This window comes from Schistocerca cancellata, chromosome 2, assembly GCF_023864275.1.
Source record: "Schistocerca cancellata isolate TAMUIC-IGC-003103 chromosome 2, iqSchCanc2.1, whole genome shotgun sequence".
Taxonomy (NCBI): Eukaryota; Metazoa; Arthropoda; class Insecta; order Orthoptera; family Acrididae; genus Schistocerca; species Schistocerca cancellata.
Window position 1 is genome coordinate 955,197,862 of NC_064627.1, and position 19,289 is coordinate 955,217,150.

The window sequence follows — 19,289 nt, forward strand, 5'->3', positions numbered from 1 at the left end:
TTTTCTAATCTCACGAGCAAAGAGGCTCCAGAGCATGCCCACTCGGTCAGAACCTCCCTATGTTTTAAACCTATTTTAAAGGAAATTCATTTGCTCAGCTTGTAATAGCTAGTTGATAATCATGGGATTCTTAGCCTCCGTAGGTTAATGATAAATCTTCGAATTATCTTAAAATTGCTTGCTCTTACAGGCATTACTCGTTTAATGTGCTATATAGGTCACATAGTCGCACCAATATTCAGCCGTTTCATAGACGTCTCGTTATTTACACAAACGTAGGAACTAAATCCCTGAGCCTATCACTGCTACTTCCTCGGCGAGAAACGCTTATTACAGAAAATTTAGACTAAACGAAGGTTCCACCGAGATTCGAACTCGGATCGCTGGATTCAGAGTCCAGAGTGCTAACCGTTACACCATGGAACCAGACAGGAGCATGGGACTCGTAAATACACTTAGCAGTACTCTGACATAATTCAGACACTTCCTACTTGCATTTTTTAACCTAATTGATACGATCGAGCATTATAAAACTTAATCTGGGCAATGTTTGCAGTTGCAGCCGATGGCTGCATTTCTGTGCGTCTATATGGCCGCGCTGAGTAGCTGTGTGTGGAAACGAAAGACAGGGACGGAGCTAAAGCAATCAGTACGAATAACAAAGTAAGCAGAGCCTCTGGTAGCTCAGTTGGTAGAGCGGTGGACTGTAGTGGAGGATTCACAGTTATCCATAGGTCGCTGGTTCAAATCCGGCCCAGAGGACTGTTTTTCTAATCTCACGAGCAAAGAGGCTCCAGAGCATGCCCACTCGGTCAGAACCTCCCTATGTTTTAAACCTATTTTAAAGGAAATTCATTTGCTCAGCTTGTAATAGCTAGTTGATAATCATGGGATTCTTAGCCTCCGTAGGTTAATGATAAATCTTCGAATTATCTTAAAATTGCTTGCTCTTACAGGCATTACTCGTTTAATGTGCTATATAGGTCACATAGTCGCACCAATATTCAGCCGTTTCATAGACGTCTCGTTATTTACACAAACGTAGGAACTAAATCCCTGAGCCTATCACTGCTACTTCCTCGGCGAGAAACGCTTATTACAGAAAATTTAGACTAAACGAAGGTTCCACCGAGATTCGAACTCGGATCGCTGGATTCAGAGTCCAGAGTGCTAACCGTTACACCATGGAACCAGACAGGAGCATGGGACTCGTAAATACACTTAGCAGTACTCTGACATAATTCAGACACTTCCTACTTGCATTTTTTAACCTAATTGATACGATCGAGCATTATAAAACTTAATCTGGGCAATGTTTGCAGTTGCAGCCGATGGCTGCATTTCTGTGCGTCTATATGGCCGCGCTGAGTAGCTGTGTGTGGAAACGAAAGACAGGGACGGAGCTAAAGCAATCAGTACGAATAACAAAGTAAGCAGAGCCTCTGGTAGCTCAGTTGGTAGAGCGGTGGACTGTAGTGGAGGATTCACAGTTATCCATAGGTCGCTGGTTCAAATCCGGCCCAGAGGACTGTTTTTCTAATCTCACGAGCAAAGAGGCTCCAGAGCATGCCCACTCGGTCAGAACCTCCCTATGTTTTAAACCTATTTTAAAGGAAATTCATTTGCTCAGCTTGTAATAGCTAGTTGATAATCATGGGATTCTTAGCCTCCGTAGGTTAATGATAAATCTTCGAATTATCTTAAAATTGCTTGCTCTTACAGGCATTACTCGTTTAATGTGCTATATAGGTCACATAGTCGCACCAATATTGAGCCGTTTCATAGACGTCTCGTTATTTACACAAACGTAGGAACTAAATCCCTGAGCCTATCACTGCTACTTCCTCGGCGAGAAACGCTTATTACAGAAAATTTAGACTAAACGAAGGTTCCACCGAGATTCGAACTCGGATCGCTGGATTCAGAGTCCAGAGTGCTAACCGTTACACCATGGAACCAGACAGGAGCATGGGACTCGTAAATACACTTAGCAGTACTCTGACATAATTCAGACACTTCCTACTTGCATTTTTTAACCTAATTGATACGATCGAGCATTATAAAACTTAATCTGGGCAATGTTTGCAGTTGCAGCCGATGGCTGCATTTCTGTGCGTCTATATGGCCGCGCTGAGTAGCTGTGTGTGGAAACGAAAGACAGGGACGGAGCTAAAGCAATCAGTACGAATAACAAAGTAAGCAGAGCCTCTGGTAGCTCAGTTGGTAGAGCGGTGGACTGTAGTGGAGGATTCACAGTTATCCATAGGTCGCTGGTTCAAATCCGGCCCAGAGGACTGTTTTTCTAATCTCACGAGCAAAGAGGCTCCAGAGCATGCCCACTCGGTCAGAACCTCCCTATGTTTTAAACCTATTTTAAAGGAAATTCATTTGCTCAGCTTGTAATAGCTAGTTGATAATCATGGGATTCTTAGCCTCCGTAGGTTAATGATAATTCTTCGAATTATCTTAAAATTGCTTGCTCTTACAGGCATTACTCGTTTAATGTGCTATATAGGTCACATAGTCGCACCAATATTCAGCCGTTTCATAGACGTCTCGTTATTTACACAAACGTAGGAACTAAATCCCTGAGCCTATCACTGCTACTTCCTCGGCGAGAAACGCTTATTACAGAAAATTTAGACTAAACGAAGGTTCCACCGAGATTCGAACTCGGATCGCTGGATTCAGAGTCCAGAGTGCTAACCGTTACACCATGGAACCAGACAGGAGCATGGGACTCGTAAATACACTTAGCAGTACTCTGACATAATTCAGACACTTCCTACTTGCATTTTTTAACCTAATTGATACGATCGAGCATTATAAAACTTAATCTGGGCAATGTTTGCAGTTGCAGCCGATGGCTGCATTTCTGTGCGTCTATATGGCCGCGCTGAGTAGCTGTGTGTGGAAACGAAAGACAGGGACGGAGCTAAAGCAATCAGTACGAATAACAAAGTAAGCAGAGCCTCTGGTAGCTCAGTTGGTAGAGCGGTGGACTGTAGTGGAGGATTCACAGTTATCCATAGGTCGCTGGTTCAAATCCGGCCCAGAGGACTGTTTTTCTAATCTCACGAGCAAAGAGGCTCCAGAGCATGCCCACTCGGTCAGAACCTCCCTATGTTTTAAACCTATTTTAAAGGAAATTCATTTGCTCAGCTTGTAATAGCTAGTTGATAATCATGGGATTCTTAGCCTCCGTAGGTTAATGATAAATCTTCGAATTATCTTAAAATTGCTTGCTCTTACAGGCATTACTCGTTTAATGTGCTATATAGGTCACATAGTCGCACCAATATTCAGCCGTTTCATAGACGTCTCGTTATTTACACAAACGTAGGAACTAAATCCCTGAGCCTATCACTGCTACTTCCTCGGCGAGAAACGCTTATTACAGAAAATTTAGACTAAACGAAGGTTCCACCGAGATTCGAACTCGGATCGCTGGATTCAGAGTCCAGAGTGCTAACCGTTACACCATGGAACCAGACAGGAGCATGGGACTCGTAAATACACTTAGCAGTACTCTGACATAATTCAGACACTTCCTACTTGCATTTTTTAACCTAATTGATACGATCGAGCATTATAAAACTTAATCTGGGCAATGTTTGCAGTTGCAGCCGATGGCTGCATTTCTGTGCGTCTATATGGCCGCGCTGAGTAGCTGTGTGTGGAAACGAATGACAGGGACGGAGCTAAAGCAATCAGTACGAATAACAAAGTAAGCAGAGCCTCTGGTAGCTCAGTTGGTAGAGCGGTGGACTGTAGTGGAGGATTCACAGTTATCCATAGGTCGCTGGTTCAAATCCGGCCCAGAGGACTGTTTTTCTAATCTCACGAGCAAAGAGGCTCCAGAGCATGCCCACTCGGTCAGAACCTCCGTATGTTTTAAACCTATTTTAAAGGAAATTCATTTGCTCAGCTTGTAATAGCTAGTTGATAATCATGGGATTCTTAGCCTCCGTAGGTTAATGATAAATCTTCGAATTATCTTAAAATTGCTTGCTCTTACAGGCATTACTCGTTTAATGTGCTATATAGGTCACATAGTCGCACCAATATTCAGCCGTTTCATAGACGTCTCGTTATTTACACAAACGTAGGAACTAAATCCCTGAGCCTATCACTGCTACTTCCTCGGCGAGAAACGCTTATTACAGAAAATTTAGACTAAACGAAGGTTCCACCGAGATTCGAACTCGGATCGCTGGATTCAGAGTCCAGAGTGCTAACCGTTACACCATGGAACCAGACAGGAGCATGGGACTCGTAAATACACTTAGCAGTACTCTGACATAATTCAGACACTTCCTACTTGCATTTTTTAACCTAATTGATACGATCGAGCATTATAAAACTTAATCTGGGCAATGTTTGCAGTTGCAGCCGATGGCTGCATTTCTGTGCGTCTATATGGCCGCGCTGAGTAGCTGTGTGTGGAAACGAAAGACAGGGACGGAGCTAAAGCAATCAGTACGAATAACAAAGTAAGCAGAGCCTCTGGTAGCTCAGTTGGTAGAGCGGTGGACTGTAGTGGAGGATTCACAGTTATCCATAGGTCGCTGGTTCAAATCCGGCCCAGAGGACTGTTTTTCTAATCTCACGAGCAAAGAGGCTCCAGAGCATGCCCACTCGGTCAGAACCTCCCTATGTTTTAAACCTATTTTAAAGGAAATTCATTTGCTCAGCTTGTAATAGCTAGTTGATAATCATGGGATTCTTAGCCTCCGTAGGTTAATGATAAATCTTCGAATTATCTTAAAATTGCTTGCTCTTACAGGCATTACTCGTTTAATGTGCTATATAGGTCACATAGTCGCACCAATATTCAGCCGTTTCATAGACGTCTCGTTATTTACACAAACGTAGGAACTAAATCCCTGAGCCTATCACTGCTACTTCCTCGGCGAGAAACGCTTATTACAGAAAATTTAGACTAAACGAAGGTTCCACCGAGATTCGAACTCGGATCGCTGGATTCAGAGTCCAGAGTGCTAACCGTTACACCATGGAACCAGACAGGAGCATGGGACTCGTAAATACACTTAGCAGTACTCTGACATAATTCAGACACTTCCTACTTGCATTTTTTAACCTAATTGATACGATCGAGCATTATAAAACTTAATCTGGGCAATGTTTGCAGTTGCAGCCGATGGCTGCATTTCTGTGCGTCTATATGGCCGCGCTGAGTAGCTGTGTGTGGAAACGAAAGACAGGGACGGAGCTAAAGCAATCAGTACGAATAACAAAGTAAGCAGAGCCTCTGGTAGCTCAGTTGGTAGAGCGGTGGACTGTAGTGGAGGATTCACAGTTATCCATAGGTCGCTGGTTCAAATCCGGCCCAGAGGACTGTTTTTCTAATCTCACGAGCAAAGAGGCTCCAGAGCATGCCCACTCGGTCAGAACCTCCCTATGTTTTAAACCTATTTTAAAGGAAATTCATTTGCTCAGCTTGTAATAGCTAGTTGATAATCATGGGATTCTTAGCCTCCGTAGGTTAATGATAAATCTTCGAATTATCTTAAAATTGCTTGCTCTTACAGGCATTACTCGTTTAATGTGCTATATAGGTCACATAGTCGCACCAATATTCAGCCGTTTCATAGACGTCTCGTTATTTACACAAACGTAGGAACTAAATCCCTGAGCCTATCACTGCTACTTCCTCGGCGAGAAACGCTTATTACAGAAAATTTAGACTAAACGAAGGTTCCACCGAGATTCGAACTCGGATCGCTGGATTCAGAGTCCAGAGTGCTAACCGTTACACCATGGAACCAGACAGGAGCATGGGACTCGTAAATACACTTAGCAGTACTCTGACATAATTCAGACACTTCCTACTTGCATTTTTTAACCTAATTGATACGATCGAGCATTATAAAACTTAATCTGGGCAATGTTTGCAGTTGCAGCCGATGGCTGCATTTCTGTGCGTCTATATGGCCGCGCTGAGTAGCTGTGTGTGGAAACGAAAGACAGGGACGGAGCTAAAGCAATCAGTACGAATAACAAAGTAAGCAGAGCCTCTGGTAGCTCAGTTGGTAGAGCGGTGGACTGTAGTGGAGGATTCACAGTTATCCATAGGTCGCTGGTTCAAATCCGGCCCAGAGGACTGTTTTTCTAATCTCACGAGCAAAGAGGCTCCAGAGCATGCCCACTCGGTCAGAACCTCCCTATGTTTTAAACCTATTTTAAAGGAAATTCATTTGCTCAGCTTGTAATAGCTAGTTGATAATCATGGGATTCTTAGCCTCCGTAGGTTAATGATAAATCTTCGAATTATCTTAAAATTGCTTGCTCTTACAGGCATTACTCGTTTAATGTGCTATATAGGTCACATAGTCGCACCAATATTCAGCCGTTTCATAGACGTCTCGTTATTTACACAAACGTAGGAACTAAATCCCTGAGCCTATCACTGCTACTTCCTCGGCGAGAAACGCTTATTACAGAAAATTTAGACTAAACGAAGGTTCCACCGAGATTCGAACTCGGATCGCTGGATTCAGAGTCCAGAGTGCTAACCGTTACACCATGGAACCAGACAGGAGCATGGGACTCGTAAATACACTTAGCAGTACTCTGACATAATTCAGACACTTCCTACTTGCATTTTTTAACCTAATTGATACGATCGAGCATTATAAAACTTAATCTGGGCAATGTTTGCAGTTGCAGCCGATGGCTGCATTTCTGTGCGTCTATATGGCCGCGCTGAGTAGCTGTGTGTGGAAACGAAAGACAGGGACGGAGCTAAAGCAATCAGTACGAATAACAAAGTAAGCAGAGCCTCTGGTAGCTCAGTTGGTAGAGCGGTGGACTGTAGTGGAGGATTCACAGTTATCCATAGGTCGCTGGTTCAAATCCGGCCCAGAGGACTGTTTTTCTAATCTCACGAGCAAAGAGGCTCCAGAGCATGCCCACTCGGTCAGAACCTCCCTATGTTTTAAACCTATTTTAAAGGAAATTCATTTGCTCAGCTTGTAATAGCTAGTTGATAATCATGGGATTCTTAGCCTCCGTAGGTTAATGATAAATCTTCGAATTATCTTAAAATTGCTTGCTCTTACAGGCATTACTCGTTTAATGTGCTATATAGGTCACATAGTCGCACCAATATTCAGCCGTTTCATAGACGTCTCGTTATTTACACAAACGTAGGAACTAAATCCCTGAGCCTATCACTGCTACTTCCTCGGCGAGAAACGCTTATTACAGAAAATTTAGACTAAACGAAGGTTCCACCGAGATTCGAACTCGGATCGCTGGATTCAGAGTCCAGAGTGCTAACCGTTACACCATGGAACCAGACAGGAGCATGGGACTCGTAAATACACTTAGCAGTACTCTGACATAATTCAGACACTTCCTACTTGCATTTTTTAACCTAATTGATACGATCGAGCATTATAAAACTTAATCTGGGCAATGTTTGCAGTTGCAGCCGATGGCTGCATTTCTGTGCGTCTATATGGCCGCGCTGAGTAGCTGTGTGTGGAAACGAAAGACAGGGACGGAGCTAAAGCAATCAGTACGAATAACAAAGTAAGCAGAGCCTCTGGTAGCTCAGTTGGTAGAGCGGTGGACTGTAGTGGAGGATTCACAGTTATCCATAGGTCGCTGGTTCAAATCCGGCCCAGAGGACTGTTTTTCTAATCTCACGAGCAAAGAGGCTCCAGAGCATGCCCACTCGGTCAGAACCTCCCTATGTTTTAAACCTATTTTAAAGGAAATTCATTTGCTCAGCTTGTAATAGCTAGTTGATAATCATGGGATTCTTAGCCTCCGTAGGTTAATGATAATTCTTCGAATTATCTTAAAATTGCTTGCTCTTACAGGCATTACTCGTTTAATGTGCTATATAGGTCACATAGTCGCACCAATATTCAGCCGTTTCATAGACGTCTCGTTATTTACACAAACGTAGGAACTAAATCCCTGAGCCTATCACTGCTACTTCCTCGGCGAGAAACGCTTATTACAGAAAATTTAGACTAAACGAAGGTTCCACCGAGATTCGAACTCGGATCGCTGGATTCAGAGTCCAGAGTGCTAACCGTTATACCATGGAACCAGACAGGAGCATGGGACTCGTAAATACACTTAGCAGTACTCTGACATAATTCAGACACTTCCTACTTGCATTTTTTAACCTAATTGATACGATCGAGCATTATAAAACTTAATCTGGGCAATGTTTGCAGTTGCAGCCGATGGCTGCATTTCTGTGCGTCTATATGGCCGCGCTGAGTAGCTGTGTGTGGAAACGAAAGACAGGGACGGAGCTAAAGCAATCAGTACGAATAACAAAGTAAGCAGAGCCTCTGGTAGCTCAGTTGGTAGAGCGGTGGACTGTAGTGGAGGATTCACAGTTATCCATAGGTCGCTGGTTCAAATCCGGCCCAGAGGACTGTTTTTCTAATCTCACGAGCAAAGAGGCTCCAGAGCATGCCCACTCGGTCAGAACCTCTCTATGTTTTAAACCTATTTTAAAGGAAATTCATTTGCTCAGCTTGTAATAGCTAGTTGATAATCATGGGATTCTTAGCCTCCGTAGGTTAATGATAAATCTTCGAATTATCTTAAAATTGCTTGCTCTTACAGGCATTACTCGTTTAATGTGCTATATAGGTCACATAGTCGCACCAATATTCAGCCGTTTCATAGACGTCTCGTTATTTACACAAACGTAGGAACTAAATCCCTGAGCCTATCACTGCTACTTCCTCGGCGAGAAACGCTTATTACAGAAAATTTAGACTAAACGAAGGTTCCACCGAGATTCGAACTCGGATCGCTGGATTCAGAGTCCAGAGTGCTAACCGTTACACCATGGAACCAGACAGGAGCATGGGACTCGTAAATACACTTAGCAGTACTCTGACATAATTCAGACACTTCCTACTTGCATTTTTTAACCTAATTGATACGATCGAGCATTATAAAACTTAATCTGGGCAATGTTTGCAGTTGCAGCCGATGGCTGCATTTCTGTGCGTCTATATGGCCGCGCTGAGTAGCTGTGTGTGGAAACGAATGACAGGGACGGAGCTAAAGCAATCAGTACGAATAACAATGTAAGCAGAGCCTCTGGTAGCTCAGTTGGTGGAGCGGTGGACTGTAGTGGAGGATTCACAGTTATCCATAGGTCGCTGGTTCAAATCCGGCCCAGAGGACTGTTTTTCTAATCTCACGAGCAAAGAGGCTCCAGAGCATGCCCACTCGGTCAGAACCTCCGTATGTTTTAAACCTATTTTAAAGGAAATTCATTTGCTCAGCTTGTAATAGCTAGTTGATAATCATGGGATTCTTAGCCTCCGTAGGTTAATGATAAATCTTCGAATTATCTTAAAATTGCTTGCTCTTACAGGCATTACTCGTTTAATGTGCTATATAGGTCACATAGTCGCACCAATATTCAGCCGTTTCATAGACGTCTCGTTATTTACACAAACGTAGGAACTAAATCCCTGAGCCTATCACTGCTACTTCCTCGGCGAGAAACGCTTATTACAGAAAATTTAGACTAAACGAAGGTTCCACCGAGATTCGAACTCGGATCGCTGGATTCAGAGTCCAGAGTGCTAACCGTTACACCATGGAACCAGACAGGAGCATGGGACTCGTAAATACACTTAGCAGTACTCTGACATAATTCAGACACTTCCTACTTGCATTTTTTAACCTAATTGATACGATCGAGCATTATAAAACTTAATCTGGGCAATGTTTGCAGTTGCAGCCGATGGCTGCATTTCTGTGCGTCTATATGGCCGCGCTGAGTAGCTGTGTGTGGAAACGAAAGACAGGGACGGAGCTAAAGCAATCAGTACGAATAACAAAGTAAGCAGAGCCTCTGGTAGCTCAGTTGGTAGAGCGGTGGACTGTAGTGGAGGATTCACAGTTATCCATAGGTCGCTGGTTCAAATCCGGCCCAGAGGACTGTTTTTCTAATCTCACGAGCAAAGAGGCTCCAGAGCATGCCCACTCGGTCAGAACCTCCCTATGTTTTAAACCTATTTTAAAGGAAATTCATTTGCTCAGCTTGTAATAGCTAGTTGATAATCATGGGATTCTTAGCCTCCGTAGGTTAATGATAAATCTTCGAATTATCTTAAAATTGCTTGCTCTTACAGGCATTACTCGTTTAATGTGCTATATAGGTCACATAGTCGCACCAATATTCAGCCGTTTCATAGACGTCTCGTTATTTACACAAACGTAGGAACTAAATCCCTGAGCCTATCACTGCTACTTCCTCGGCGAGAAACGCTTATTACAGAAAATTTAGACTAAACGAAGGTTCCACCGAGATTCGAACTCGGATCGCTGGATTCAGAGTCCAGAGTGCTAACCGTTACACCATGGAACCAGACAGGAGCATGGGACTCGTAAATACACTTAGCAGTACTCTGACATAATTCAGACACTTCCTACTTGCATTTTTTAACCTAATTGATACGATCGAGCATTATAAAACTTAATCTGGGCAATGTTTGCAGTTGCAGCCGATGGCTGCATTTCTGTGCGTCTATATGGCCGCGCTGAGTAGCTGTGTGTGGAAACGAAAGACAGGGACGGAGCTAAAGCAATCAGTACGAATAACAAAGTAAGCAGAGCCTCTGGTAGCTCAGTTGGTAGAGCGGTGGACTGTAGTGGAGGATTCACAGTTATCCATAGGTCGCTGGTTCAAATCCGGCCCAGAGGACTGTTTTTCTAATCTCACGAGCAAAGAGGCTCCAGAGCATGCCCACTCGGTCAGAACCTCCCTATGTTTTAAACCTATTTTAAAGGAAATTCATTTGCTCAGCTTGTAATAGCTAGTTGATAATCATGGGATTCTTAGCCTCCGTAGGTTAATGATAAATCTTCGAATTATCTTAAAATTGCTTGCTCTTACAGGCATTACTCGTTTAATGTGCTATATAGGTCACATAGTCGCACCAATATTCAGCCGTTTCATAGACGTCTCGTTATTTACACAAACGTAGGAACTAAATCCCTGAGCCTATCACTGCTACTTCCTCGGCGAGAAACGCTTATTACAGAAAATTTAGACTAAACGAAGGTTCCACCGAGATTCGAACTCGGATCGCTGGATTCAGAGTCCAGAGTGCTAACCGTTACACCATGGAACCAGACAGGAGCATGGGACTCGTAAATACACTTAGCAGTACTCTGACATAATTCAGACACTTCCTACTTGCATTTTTTAACCTAATTGATACGATCGAGCATTATAAAACTTAATCTGGGCAATGTTTGCAGTTGCAGCCGATGGCTGCATTTCTGTGCGTCTATATGGCCGCGCTGAGTAGCTGTGTGTGGAAACGAAAGACAGGGACGGAGCTAAAGCAATCAGTACGAATAACAAAGTAAGCAGAGCCTCTGGTAGCTCAGTTGGTAGAGCGGTGGACTGTAGTGGAGGATTCACAGTTATCCATAGGTCGCTGGTTCAAATCCGGCCCAGAGGACTGTTTTTCTAATCTCACGAGCAAAGAGGCTCCAGAGCATGCCCACTCGGTCAGAACCTCCCTATGTTTTAAACCTATTTTAAAGGAAATTCATTTGCTCAGCTTGTAATAGCTAGTTGATAATCATGGGATTCTTAGCCTCCGTAGGTTAATGATAAATCTTCGAATTATCTTAAAATTGCTTGCTCTTACAGGCATTACTCGTTTAATGTGCTATATAGGTCACATAGTCGCACCAATATTCAGCCGTTTCATAGACGTCTCGTTATTTACACAAACGTAGGAACTAAATCCCTGAGCCTATCACTGCTACTTCCTCGGCGAGAAACGCTTATTACAGAAAATTTAGACTAAACGAAGGTTCCACCGAGATTCGAACTCGGATCGCTGGATTCAGAGTCCAGAGTGCTAACCGTTACACCATGGAACCAGACAGGAGCATGGGACTCGTAAATACACTTAGCAGTACTCTGACATAATTCAGACACTTCCTACTTGCATTTTTTAACCTAATTGATACGATCGAGCATTATAAAACTTAATCTGGGCAATGTTTGCAGTTGCAGCCGATGGCTGCATTTCTGTGCGTCTATATGGCCGCGCTGAGTAGCTGTGTGTGGAAACGAAAGACAGGGACGGAGCTAAAGCAATCAGTACGAATAACAAAGTAAGCAGAGCCTCTGGTAGCTCAGTTGGTAGAGCGGTGGACTGTAGTGGAGGATTCACAGTTATCCATAGGTCGCTGGTTCAAATCCGGCCCAGAGGACTGTTTTTCTAATCTCACGAGCAAAGAGGCTCCAGAGCATGCCCACTCGGTCAGAACCTCCCTATGTTTTAAACCTATTTTAAAGGAAATTCATTTGCTCAGCTTGTAATAGCTAGTTGATAATCATGGGATTCTTAGCCTCCGTAGGTTAATGATAAATCTTCGAATTATCTTAAAATTGCTTGCTCTTACAGGCATTACTCGTTTAATGTGCTATATAGGTCACATAGTCGCACCAATATTCAGCCGTTTCATAGACGTCTCGTTATTTACACAAACGTAGGAACTAAATCCCTGAGCCTATCACTGCTACTTCCTCGGCGAGAAACGCTTATTACAGAAAATTTAGACTAAACGAAGGTTCCACCGAGATTCGAACTCGGATCGCTGGATTCAGAGTCCAGAGTGCTAACCGTTACACCATGGAACCAGACAGGAGCATGGGACTCGTAAATACACTTAGCAGTACTCTGACATAATTCAGACACTTCCTACTTGCATTTTTTAACCTAATTGATACGATCGAGCATTATAAAACTTAATCTGGGCAATGTTTGCAGTTGCAGCCGATGGCTGCATTTCTGTGCGTCTATATGGCCGCGCTGAGTAGCTGTGTGTGGAAACGAAAGACAGGGACGGAGCTAAAGCAATCAGTACGAATAACAAAGTAAGCAGAGCCTCTGGTAGCTCAGTTGGTAGAGCGGTGGACTGTAGTGGAGGATTCACAGTTATCCATAGGTCGCTGGTTCAAATCCGGCCCAGAGGACTGTTTTTCTAATCTCACGAGCAAAGAGGCTCCAGAGCATGCCCACTCGGTCAGAACCTCCCTATGTTTTAAACCTATTTTAAAGGAAATTCATTTGCTCAGCTTGTAATAGCTAGTTGATAATCATGGGATTCTTAGCCTCCGTAGGTTAATGATAAATCTTCGAATTATCTTAAAATTGCTTGCTCTTACAGGCATTACTCGTTTAATGTGCTATATAGGTCACATAGTCGCACCAATATTCAGCCGTTTCATAGACGTCTCGTTATTTACACAAACGTAGGAACTAAATCCCTGAGCCTATCACTGCTACTTCCTCGGCGAGAAACGCTTATTACAGAAAATTTAGACTAAACGAAGGTTCCACCGAGATTCGAACTCGGATCGCTGGATTCAGAGTCCAGAGTGCTAACCGTTACACCATGGAACCAGACAGGAGCATGGGACTCGTAAATACACTTAGCAGTACTCTGACATAATTCAGACACTTCCTACTTGCATTTTTTAACCTAATTGATACGATCGAGCATTATAAAACTTAATCTGGGCAATGTTTGCAGTTGCAGCCGATGGCTGCATTTCTGTGCGTCTATATGGCCGCGCTGAGTAGCTGTGTGTGGAAACGAAAGACAGGGACGGAGCTAAAGCAATCAGTACGAATAACAAAGTAAGCAGAGCCTCTGGTAGCTCAGTTGGTAGAGCGGTGGCCTGTAGTGGAGGATTCACAGTTATCCATAGGTCGCTGGTTCAAATCCGGCCCAGAGGACTGTTTTTCTAATCTCACGAGCAAAGAGGCTCCAGAGCATGCCCATTCGGTCAGAACCTCCCTATGTTTTAAACCTATTTTAAAGGAAATTCATTTGCTCAGCTTGTAATAGCTAGTTGATAATCATGGGATTCTTAGCCTCCGTAGGTTAATGATAAATCTTCGAATTATCTTAAAATTGCTTGCTCTTACAGGCATTACTCGTTTAATGTGCTATATAGGTCACATAGTCGCACCAATATTCAGCCGTTTCATAGACGTCTCGTTATTTACACAAACGTAGGAACTAAATCCCTGAGCCTATCACTGCTACTTCCTCGGCGAGAAACGCTTATTACAGAAAATTTAGACTAAACGAAGGTTCCACCGAGATTCGAACTCGGATCGCTGGATTCAGAGTCCAGAGTGCTAACCGTTACACCATGGAACCACACAGGAGCATGGGACTCGTAAATACACTTAGCAGTACTCTGACATAATTCAGACACTTCCTACTTGCATTTTTTAACCTAATTGATACGATCGAGCATTATAAAACTTAATCTGGGCAATGTTTGCAGTTGCAGCCGATGGCTGCATTTCTGTGCGTCTATATGGCCGCGCTGAGTAGCTGTGTGTGGAAACGAAAGACAGGGACGGAGCTAAAGCAATCAGTACGAATAACAAAGTAAGCAGAGCCTCTGGTAGCTCAGTTGGTAGAGCGGTGGACTGTAGTGGAGGATTCACAGTTATCCATAGGTCGCTGGTTCAAATCCGGCCCAGAGGACTGTTTTTCTAATCTCACGAGCAAAGAGGCTCCAGAGCATGCCCACTCGGTCAGAACCTCCCTATGTTTTAAACCTATTTTAAAGGAAATTCATTTGCTCAGCTTGTAATAGCTAGTTGATAATCATGGGATTCTTAGCCTCCGTAGGTTAATGATAAATCTTCGAATTATCTTAAAATTGCTTGCTCTTACAGGCATTACTCGTTTAATGTGCTACATAGGTCACATAGTCGCACCAATATTCAGCCGTTTCATAGACGTCTCGTTATTTACACAAACGTAGGAACTAAATCCCTGAGCCTATCACTGCTACTTCCTCGGCGAGAAACGCTTATTACAGAAAATTTAGACTAAACGAAGGTTCCACCGAGATTCGAACTCGGATCGCTGGATTCAGAGTCCAGAGTGCTAACCGTTACACCATGGAACCAGACAGGAGCATGGGACTCGTAAATACACTTAGCAGTACTCTGACATAATTCAGACACTTCCTACTTGCATTTTTTAACCTAATTGATACGATCGAGCATTATAAAACTTAATCTGGGCAATGTTTGCAGTTGCAGCCGATGGCTGCATTTCTGTGCGTCTATATGGCCGCGCTGAGTAGCTGTGTGTGGAAACGAAAGACAGGGACGGAGCTAAAGCAATCAGTACGAATAACAAAGTAAGCAGAGCCTCTGGTAGCTCAGTTGGTAGAGCGGTGGACTGTAGTGGAGGATTCACAGTTATCCATAGGTCGCTGGTTCAAATCCGGCCCAGAGGACTGTTTTTCTAATCTCACGAGCAAAGAGGCTCCAGAGCATGCCCACTCGGTCAGAACCTCCCTATGTTTTAAACCTATTTTAAAGGAAATTCATTTGCTCAGCTTGTAATAGCTAGTTGATAATCATGGGATTCTTAGCCTCCGTAGGTTAATGATAATTCTTCGAATTATCTTAAAATTGCTTGCTCTTACAGGCATTACTCGTTTAATGTGCTATATAGGTCACATAGTCGCACCAATATTCAGCCGTTTCATAGACGTCTCGTTATTTACACAAACGTAGGAACTAAATCCCTGAGCCTATCACTGCTACTTCCTCGGCGAGAAACGCTTATTACAGAAAATTTAGACTAAACGAAGGTTCCACCGAGATTCGAACTCGGATCGCTGGATTCAGAGTCCAGAGTGCTAACCGTTACACCATGGAACCAGACAGGAGCATGGGACTCGTAAATACACTTAGCAGTACTCTGACATAATTCAGACACTTCCTACTTGCATTTTTTAACCTAATTGATACGATCGAGCATTATAAAACTTAATCTGGGCAATGTTTGCATTTGCAGCCGATGGCTGCATTTCTGTGCGTCTATATGGCCGCGCTGAGTAGCTGTGTGTGGAAACGAAAGACAGGGACGGAGCTAAAGCAATCAGTACGAATAACAAAGTAAGCAGAGCCTCTGGTAGCTCAGTTGGTAGAGCGGTGGACTGTAGTGGAGGATTCACAGTTATCCATAGGTCGCTGGTTCAAATCCGGCCCAGAGGACTGTTTTTCTAATCTCACGAGCAAAGAGGCTCCAGAGCATGCCCACTCGGTCAGAACCTCCCTATGTTTTAAACCTATTTTAAAGGAAATTCATTTGCTCAGCTTGTAATAGCTAGTTGATAATCATGGGATTCTTAGCCTCCGTAGGTTAATGATAATTCTTCGAATTATCTTAAAATTGCTTGCTCTTACAGGCATTACTCGTTTAATGTGCTATATAGGTCACATAGTCGCACCAATATTCAGCCGTTTCATAGACGTCTCGTTATTTACACAACCGTAGGAACTAAATCCCTGAGCCTATCACTGCTACTTCCTCGGCGAGAAACGCTTATTACAGAAAATTTAGACTAAACGAAGGTTCCACCGAGATTCGAACTCGGATCGCTGGATTCAGAGTCCAGAGTGCTAACCGTTACACCATGGAACCAGACAGGAGCATGGGACTCGTAAATACACTTAGCAGTACTCTGACATAATTCAGACACTTCCTACTTGCATTTTTTAACCTAATTGATACGATCGAGCATTATAAAACTTAATCTGGGCAATGTTTGCAGTTGCAGCCGATGGCTGCATTTCTGTGCGTCTATATGGCCGCGCTGAGTAGCTGTGTGTGGAAACGAAAGACAGGGACGGAGCTAAAGCAATCAGTACGAATAACAAAGTAAGCAGAGCCTCTGGTAGCTCAGTTGGTAGAGCGGTGGACTGTAGTGGAGGATTCACAGTTATCCATAGGTCGCTGGTTCAAATCCGGCCCAGAGGACTGTTTTTCTAATCTCACGAGCAAAGAGGCTCCAGAGCATGCCCACTCGGTCAGAACCTCCCTATGTTTTAAACCTATTTTAAAGGAAATTCATTTGCTCAGCTTGTAATAGCTAGTTGATAATCATGGGATTCTTAGCCTCCGTAGGTTAATGATAAATCTTCGAATTATCTTAAAATTGCTTGCTCTTACAGGCATTACTCGTTTAATGTGCTATATAGGTCACATAGTCGCACCAATATTCAGCCGTTTCATAGGCGTCTCGTTATTTACACAAACGTAGGAACTAAATCCCTGAGCCTATCACTGCTACTTCCTCGGCGAGAAACGCTTATTACAGAAAATTTAGACTAAACGAAGGTTCCACCGAGATTCGAACTCGGATCGCTGGATTCAGAGTCCAGAGTGCTAACCGTTACACCATGGAACCAGACAGGAGCATGGGACTCGTAAATACACTTAGCAGTACTCTGACATAATTCAGACACTTCCTACTTGCATTTTTTAACCTAATTGATACGATCGAGCATTATAAAACTTAATCTGGGCAATGTTTGCAGTTGCAGCCGATGGCTGCATTTCTGTGCGTCTATATGGCCGCGCTGAGTAGCTGTGTGTGGAAACGAAAGACAGGGACGGAGCTAAAGCAATCAGTACGAATAACAAAGTAAGCAGAGCCTCTGGTAGCTCAGTTGGTAGAGCGGTGGACTGTAGTGGAGGATTCACAGTTATCCATAGGTCGCTGGTTCAAATCCGGCCCAGAGGACTGTTTTTCTAATCTCACGAGCAAAGAGTCTCCAGAGCATGCCCACTCGGTCAGAACCTCCCTATGTTTTAAACCTATTTTAAAGGAAATTCATTTGCTCAGCTTGTAATAGCTAGTTGATAATCATGGGATTCTTAGCCTCCGTAGGTTAATGATAAATCTTCGAATTATCTTAAAATTGCTTGCTCTTACAGGCATTACTCGTTTAATGTGCTATATAGGTCACATAGTCGCACCAATATTCAGCCGTTTCATAGACGTCTCGTTATTTACACAAACGTAGGAACTAAATCCCTGAGCCTATCACTGCTACTTCCTCGGCGAGAAACGCTTATTACAGAAAATTTAGACTAAACGAAGGTTCCACCGAGATTCGAACTCGGATCGCTGGATTCAGAGTCCAGAGTGCTAACCGTTACACCATGGAACCAGACAGGAGCATGGGACTCGTAAATACACTTAGCAGTACTCTGACATAATTCAGACACTTCCTACTTGCATTTTTTAACCTAATTGATACGATCGAGCATTATAAAACTTAATCTGGGCAATGTTTGCAGTTGCAGCCGATGGCTGCATTTCTGTGCGTCTATATGGCCGCGCTGAGTAGCTGTGTGTGGAAACGAAAGACAGGGACGGAGCTAAAGCAATCAGTACGAATAACAAAGTAAGCAGAGCCTCTGGTAGCTCAGTTGGTAGAGCGGTGGACTGTAGTGGAGGATTCACAGTTATCCATAGGTCGCTGGTTCAAATCCGGCCCAGAGGACTGTTTTTCTAATCTCACGAGCAAAGAGGCTCCAGAGCATGCCCACTCGGTCAGAACCTCCCTATGTTTTAAACCTATTTTAAAGGAAATTCATTTGCTCAGCTTGTAATAGCTAGTTGATAATCATGGGATTCTTAGCCTCCGTAGGTTAATGATAAATCTTCGAATTATCTTAAAATTGCTTGCTCTTACAGGCATTACTCGTTTAATGTGCTATATAGGTCACATAGTCGCACCAATATTCAGCCGTTTCATAGACGTCTCGTTATTTACACAAACGTAGGAACTAAATCCCTGAGCCTATCACTGCTACTTCCTCGGCGAGAAACGCTTATTACAGAAAATTTAGACTAAACGAAGGTTCCACCGAGATTCGAACTCGGATCGCTGGATTCAGAGTCCAGAGTGCTAACCGTTACACCATGGAACCAGACAGGAGCATGGGACTCGTAAATACACTTAGCAGTACTCTGACATAATTCAGACACTTCCTACTTGCATTTTTTAACCTAATTGATACGATCGAGCATTATAAAACTTAATCTGGGCAATGTTTGCAGTTGCAGCCGATGGCTGCATTTCTGTGCGTCTATATGGCCGCGCTGAGTAGCTGTGTGTGGAAACGAAAGACAGGGACGGAGCTAAAGCAATCAGTACGAATAACAAAGTAAGCAGAGCCTCTGGTAGCTCAGTTGGTAGAGCGGTGGACTGTAGTGGAGGATTCACAGTTATCCATAGGTCGCTGGTTCAAATCCGGCCCAGAGGACTGTTTTTCTAATCTCACGAGCAAAGAGGCTCCAGAGCATGCCCACTCGGTCAGAACCTCCCTATGTTTTAAACCTATTTTAAAGGAAATTCATTTGCTCAGCTTGTAATAGCTAGTTGATAATCATGGGATTCTTAGCCTCC

General features: G+C 43.5%; 50 non-coding genes across 50 annotated transcripts; 25 read left to right on the forward strand and 25 right to left on the reverse strand.

The window, feature by feature from the left end:
- Positions 1-354: 354 nt before the first annotated feature.
- Positions 355-426, reverse strand: Trnaq-cug (transfer RNA glutamine (anticodon CUG)). The gene has a single exon. It is a non-coding gene; the product is annotated as a tRNA-Gln (tRNA).
- A 247-nt stretch (positions 427-673) lies between these two features.
- On the forward strand, positions 674-762 carry Trnay-gua (transfer RNA tyrosine (anticodon GUA)). The gene is given in 2 exon segments: positions 674-710; positions 727-762. It is a non-coding gene; the product is annotated as a tRNA-Tyr (tRNA).
- A 358-nt stretch (positions 763-1,120) lies between these two features.
- On the reverse strand, positions 1,121-1,192 carry Trnaq-cug (transfer RNA glutamine (anticodon CUG)). Its single transcript has one exon. It is a non-coding gene; the product is annotated as a tRNA-Gln (tRNA).
- Positions 1,193-1,439: 247 nt separating this feature from the next.
- On the forward strand, positions 1,440-1,528 carry Trnay-gua (transfer RNA tyrosine (anticodon GUA)). Its single transcript is given in 2 exon segments — positions 1,440-1,476; positions 1,493-1,528. It is a non-coding gene; the product is annotated as a tRNA-Tyr (tRNA).
- A 358-nt stretch (positions 1,529-1,886) lies between these two features.
- Positions 1,887-1,958, reverse strand: Trnaq-cug (transfer RNA glutamine (anticodon CUG)). The gene has a single exon. It is a non-coding gene; the product is annotated as a tRNA-Gln (tRNA).
- A 247-nt stretch (positions 1,959-2,205) lies between these two features.
- Positions 2,206-2,294, forward strand: Trnay-gua (transfer RNA tyrosine (anticodon GUA)). Its single transcript is given in 2 exon segments — positions 2,206-2,242; positions 2,259-2,294. It is a non-coding gene; the product is annotated as a tRNA-Tyr (tRNA).
- A 358-nt stretch (positions 2,295-2,652) lies between these two features.
- Positions 2,653-2,724, reverse strand: Trnaq-cug (transfer RNA glutamine (anticodon CUG)). The gene has a single exon. It is a non-coding gene; the product is annotated as a tRNA-Gln (tRNA).
- A 247-nt stretch (positions 2,725-2,971) lies between these two features.
- Positions 2,972-3,060, forward strand: Trnay-gua (transfer RNA tyrosine (anticodon GUA)). Its single transcript is given in 2 exon segments — positions 2,972-3,008; positions 3,025-3,060. It is a non-coding gene; the product is annotated as a tRNA-Tyr (tRNA).
- A 358-nt stretch (positions 3,061-3,418) lies between these two features.
- Positions 3,419-3,490, reverse strand: Trnaq-cug (transfer RNA glutamine (anticodon CUG)). Its single transcript has one exon. It is a non-coding gene; the product is annotated as a tRNA-Gln (tRNA).
- Positions 3,491-3,737: 247 nt separating this feature from the next.
- On the forward strand, positions 3,738-3,826 carry Trnay-gua (transfer RNA tyrosine (anticodon GUA)). Its single transcript is given in 2 exon segments — positions 3,738-3,774; positions 3,791-3,826. It is a non-coding gene; the product is annotated as a tRNA-Tyr (tRNA).
- Positions 3,827-4,184: 358 nt separating this feature from the next.
- On the reverse strand, positions 4,185-4,256 carry Trnaq-cug (transfer RNA glutamine (anticodon CUG)). Its single transcript has one exon. It is a non-coding gene; the product is annotated as a tRNA-Gln (tRNA).
- A 247-nt stretch (positions 4,257-4,503) lies between these two features.
- On the forward strand, positions 4,504-4,592 carry Trnay-gua (transfer RNA tyrosine (anticodon GUA)). The gene is given in 2 exon segments: positions 4,504-4,540; positions 4,557-4,592. It is a non-coding gene; the product is annotated as a tRNA-Tyr (tRNA).
- Positions 4,593-4,950: 358 nt separating this feature from the next.
- Trnaq-cug (transfer RNA glutamine (anticodon CUG)) lies at positions 4,951-5,022 on the reverse strand. Its single transcript has one exon. It is a non-coding gene; the product is annotated as a tRNA-Gln (tRNA).
- A 247-nt stretch (positions 5,023-5,269) lies between these two features.
- On the forward strand, positions 5,270-5,358 carry Trnay-gua (transfer RNA tyrosine (anticodon GUA)). The gene is given in 2 exon segments: positions 5,270-5,306; positions 5,323-5,358. It is a non-coding gene; the product is annotated as a tRNA-Tyr (tRNA).
- A 358-nt stretch (positions 5,359-5,716) lies between these two features.
- Trnaq-cug (transfer RNA glutamine (anticodon CUG)) lies at positions 5,717-5,788 on the reverse strand. The gene has a single exon. It is a non-coding gene; the product is annotated as a tRNA-Gln (tRNA).
- Positions 5,789-6,035: 247 nt separating this feature from the next.
- Trnay-gua (transfer RNA tyrosine (anticodon GUA)) lies at positions 6,036-6,124 on the forward strand. Its single transcript is given in 2 exon segments — positions 6,036-6,072; positions 6,089-6,124. It is a non-coding gene; the product is annotated as a tRNA-Tyr (tRNA).
- A 358-nt stretch (positions 6,125-6,482) lies between these two features.
- Trnaq-cug (transfer RNA glutamine (anticodon CUG)) lies at positions 6,483-6,554 on the reverse strand. Its single transcript has one exon. It is a non-coding gene; the product is annotated as a tRNA-Gln (tRNA).
- Positions 6,555-6,801: 247 nt separating this feature from the next.
- Trnay-gua (transfer RNA tyrosine (anticodon GUA)) lies at positions 6,802-6,890 on the forward strand. The gene is given in 2 exon segments: positions 6,802-6,838; positions 6,855-6,890. It is a non-coding gene; the product is annotated as a tRNA-Tyr (tRNA).
- Positions 6,891-7,248: 358 nt separating this feature from the next.
- On the reverse strand, positions 7,249-7,320 carry Trnaq-cug (transfer RNA glutamine (anticodon CUG)). Its single transcript has one exon. It is a non-coding gene; the product is annotated as a tRNA-Gln (tRNA).
- Positions 7,321-7,567: 247 nt separating this feature from the next.
- On the forward strand, positions 7,568-7,656 carry Trnay-gua (transfer RNA tyrosine (anticodon GUA)). Its single transcript is given in 2 exon segments — positions 7,568-7,604; positions 7,621-7,656. It is a non-coding gene; the product is annotated as a tRNA-Tyr (tRNA).
- Positions 7,657-8,014: 358 nt separating this feature from the next.
- On the reverse strand, positions 8,015-8,086 carry Trnaq-cug (transfer RNA glutamine (anticodon CUG)). The gene has a single exon. It is a non-coding gene; the product is annotated as a tRNA-Gln (tRNA).
- A 247-nt stretch (positions 8,087-8,333) lies between these two features.
- On the forward strand, positions 8,334-8,422 carry Trnay-gua (transfer RNA tyrosine (anticodon GUA)). Its single transcript is given in 2 exon segments — positions 8,334-8,370; positions 8,387-8,422. It is a non-coding gene; the product is annotated as a tRNA-Tyr (tRNA).
- Positions 8,423-8,780: 358 nt separating this feature from the next.
- Positions 8,781-8,852, reverse strand: Trnaq-cug (transfer RNA glutamine (anticodon CUG)). Its single transcript has one exon. It is a non-coding gene; the product is annotated as a tRNA-Gln (tRNA).
- Positions 8,853-9,099: 247 nt separating this feature from the next.
- Positions 9,100-9,188, forward strand: Trnay-gua (transfer RNA tyrosine (anticodon GUA)). Its single transcript is given in 2 exon segments — positions 9,100-9,136; positions 9,153-9,188. It is a non-coding gene; the product is annotated as a tRNA-Tyr (tRNA).
- Positions 9,189-9,546: 358 nt separating this feature from the next.
- Positions 9,547-9,618, reverse strand: Trnaq-cug (transfer RNA glutamine (anticodon CUG)). Its single transcript has one exon. It is a non-coding gene; the product is annotated as a tRNA-Gln (tRNA).
- A 247-nt stretch (positions 9,619-9,865) lies between these two features.
- Trnay-gua (transfer RNA tyrosine (anticodon GUA)) lies at positions 9,866-9,954 on the forward strand. Its single transcript is given in 2 exon segments — positions 9,866-9,902; positions 9,919-9,954. It is a non-coding gene; the product is annotated as a tRNA-Tyr (tRNA).
- Positions 9,955-10,312: 358 nt separating this feature from the next.
- On the reverse strand, positions 10,313-10,384 carry Trnaq-cug (transfer RNA glutamine (anticodon CUG)). The gene has a single exon. It is a non-coding gene; the product is annotated as a tRNA-Gln (tRNA).
- Positions 10,385-10,631: 247 nt separating this feature from the next.
- Positions 10,632-10,720, forward strand: Trnay-gua (transfer RNA tyrosine (anticodon GUA)). The gene is given in 2 exon segments: positions 10,632-10,668; positions 10,685-10,720. It is a non-coding gene; the product is annotated as a tRNA-Tyr (tRNA).
- A 358-nt stretch (positions 10,721-11,078) lies between these two features.
- On the reverse strand, positions 11,079-11,150 carry Trnaq-cug (transfer RNA glutamine (anticodon CUG)). Its single transcript has one exon. It is a non-coding gene; the product is annotated as a tRNA-Gln (tRNA).
- A 247-nt stretch (positions 11,151-11,397) lies between these two features.
- Trnay-gua (transfer RNA tyrosine (anticodon GUA)) lies at positions 11,398-11,486 on the forward strand. The gene is given in 2 exon segments: positions 11,398-11,434; positions 11,451-11,486. It is a non-coding gene; the product is annotated as a tRNA-Tyr (tRNA).
- A 358-nt stretch (positions 11,487-11,844) lies between these two features.
- Positions 11,845-11,916, reverse strand: Trnaq-cug (transfer RNA glutamine (anticodon CUG)). The gene has a single exon. It is a non-coding gene; the product is annotated as a tRNA-Gln (tRNA).
- Positions 11,917-12,163: 247 nt separating this feature from the next.
- Positions 12,164-12,252, forward strand: Trnay-gua (transfer RNA tyrosine (anticodon GUA)). Its single transcript is given in 2 exon segments — positions 12,164-12,200; positions 12,217-12,252. It is a non-coding gene; the product is annotated as a tRNA-Tyr (tRNA).
- A 358-nt stretch (positions 12,253-12,610) lies between these two features.
- Trnaq-cug (transfer RNA glutamine (anticodon CUG)) lies at positions 12,611-12,682 on the reverse strand. Its single transcript has one exon. It is a non-coding gene; the product is annotated as a tRNA-Gln (tRNA).
- A 247-nt stretch (positions 12,683-12,929) lies between these two features.
- Positions 12,930-13,018, forward strand: Trnay-gua (transfer RNA tyrosine (anticodon GUA)). Its single transcript is given in 2 exon segments — positions 12,930-12,966; positions 12,983-13,018. It is a non-coding gene; the product is annotated as a tRNA-Tyr (tRNA).
- A 358-nt stretch (positions 13,019-13,376) lies between these two features.
- Positions 13,377-13,448, reverse strand: Trnaq-cug (transfer RNA glutamine (anticodon CUG)). Its single transcript has one exon. It is a non-coding gene; the product is annotated as a tRNA-Gln (tRNA).
- Positions 13,449-13,695: 247 nt separating this feature from the next.
- On the forward strand, positions 13,696-13,784 carry Trnay-gua (transfer RNA tyrosine (anticodon GUA)). The gene is given in 2 exon segments: positions 13,696-13,732; positions 13,749-13,784. It is a non-coding gene; the product is annotated as a tRNA-Tyr (tRNA).
- A 358-nt stretch (positions 13,785-14,142) lies between these two features.
- Positions 14,143-14,214, reverse strand: Trnaq-cug (transfer RNA glutamine (anticodon CUG)). The gene has a single exon. It is a non-coding gene; the product is annotated as a tRNA-Gln (tRNA).
- Positions 14,215-14,461: 247 nt separating this feature from the next.
- Trnay-gua (transfer RNA tyrosine (anticodon GUA)) lies at positions 14,462-14,550 on the forward strand. Its single transcript is given in 2 exon segments — positions 14,462-14,498; positions 14,515-14,550. It is a non-coding gene; the product is annotated as a tRNA-Tyr (tRNA).
- A 358-nt stretch (positions 14,551-14,908) lies between these two features.
- Positions 14,909-14,980, reverse strand: Trnaq-cug (transfer RNA glutamine (anticodon CUG)). The gene has a single exon. It is a non-coding gene; the product is annotated as a tRNA-Gln (tRNA).
- A 247-nt stretch (positions 14,981-15,227) lies between these two features.
- On the forward strand, positions 15,228-15,316 carry Trnay-gua (transfer RNA tyrosine (anticodon GUA)). The gene is given in 2 exon segments: positions 15,228-15,264; positions 15,281-15,316. It is a non-coding gene; the product is annotated as a tRNA-Tyr (tRNA).
- Positions 15,317-15,674: 358 nt separating this feature from the next.
- On the reverse strand, positions 15,675-15,746 carry Trnaq-cug (transfer RNA glutamine (anticodon CUG)). The gene has a single exon. It is a non-coding gene; the product is annotated as a tRNA-Gln (tRNA).
- Positions 15,747-15,993: 247 nt separating this feature from the next.
- Trnay-gua (transfer RNA tyrosine (anticodon GUA)) lies at positions 15,994-16,082 on the forward strand. Its single transcript is given in 2 exon segments — positions 15,994-16,030; positions 16,047-16,082. It is a non-coding gene; the product is annotated as a tRNA-Tyr (tRNA).
- Positions 16,083-16,440: 358 nt separating this feature from the next.
- Positions 16,441-16,512, reverse strand: Trnaq-cug (transfer RNA glutamine (anticodon CUG)). Its single transcript has one exon. It is a non-coding gene; the product is annotated as a tRNA-Gln (tRNA).
- A 247-nt stretch (positions 16,513-16,759) lies between these two features.
- Trnay-gua (transfer RNA tyrosine (anticodon GUA)) lies at positions 16,760-16,848 on the forward strand. The gene is given in 2 exon segments: positions 16,760-16,796; positions 16,813-16,848. It is a non-coding gene; the product is annotated as a tRNA-Tyr (tRNA).
- Positions 16,849-17,206: 358 nt separating this feature from the next.
- Positions 17,207-17,278, reverse strand: Trnaq-cug (transfer RNA glutamine (anticodon CUG)). Its single transcript has one exon. It is a non-coding gene; the product is annotated as a tRNA-Gln (tRNA).
- A 247-nt stretch (positions 17,279-17,525) lies between these two features.
- Positions 17,526-17,614, forward strand: Trnay-gua (transfer RNA tyrosine (anticodon GUA)). The gene is given in 2 exon segments: positions 17,526-17,562; positions 17,579-17,614. It is a non-coding gene; the product is annotated as a tRNA-Tyr (tRNA).
- A 358-nt stretch (positions 17,615-17,972) lies between these two features.
- On the reverse strand, positions 17,973-18,044 carry Trnaq-cug (transfer RNA glutamine (anticodon CUG)). Its single transcript has one exon. It is a non-coding gene; the product is annotated as a tRNA-Gln (tRNA).
- Positions 18,045-18,291: 247 nt separating this feature from the next.
- Positions 18,292-18,380, forward strand: Trnay-gua (transfer RNA tyrosine (anticodon GUA)). Its single transcript is given in 2 exon segments — positions 18,292-18,328; positions 18,345-18,380. It is a non-coding gene; the product is annotated as a tRNA-Tyr (tRNA).
- Positions 18,381-18,738: 358 nt separating this feature from the next.
- Trnaq-cug (transfer RNA glutamine (anticodon CUG)) lies at positions 18,739-18,810 on the reverse strand. The gene has a single exon. It is a non-coding gene; the product is annotated as a tRNA-Gln (tRNA).
- A 247-nt stretch (positions 18,811-19,057) lies between these two features.
- Positions 19,058-19,146, forward strand: Trnay-gua (transfer RNA tyrosine (anticodon GUA)). The gene is given in 2 exon segments: positions 19,058-19,094; positions 19,111-19,146. It is a non-coding gene; the product is annotated as a tRNA-Tyr (tRNA).
- The last annotated feature ends 143 nt before the right edge of the window (positions 19,147-19,289 follow it).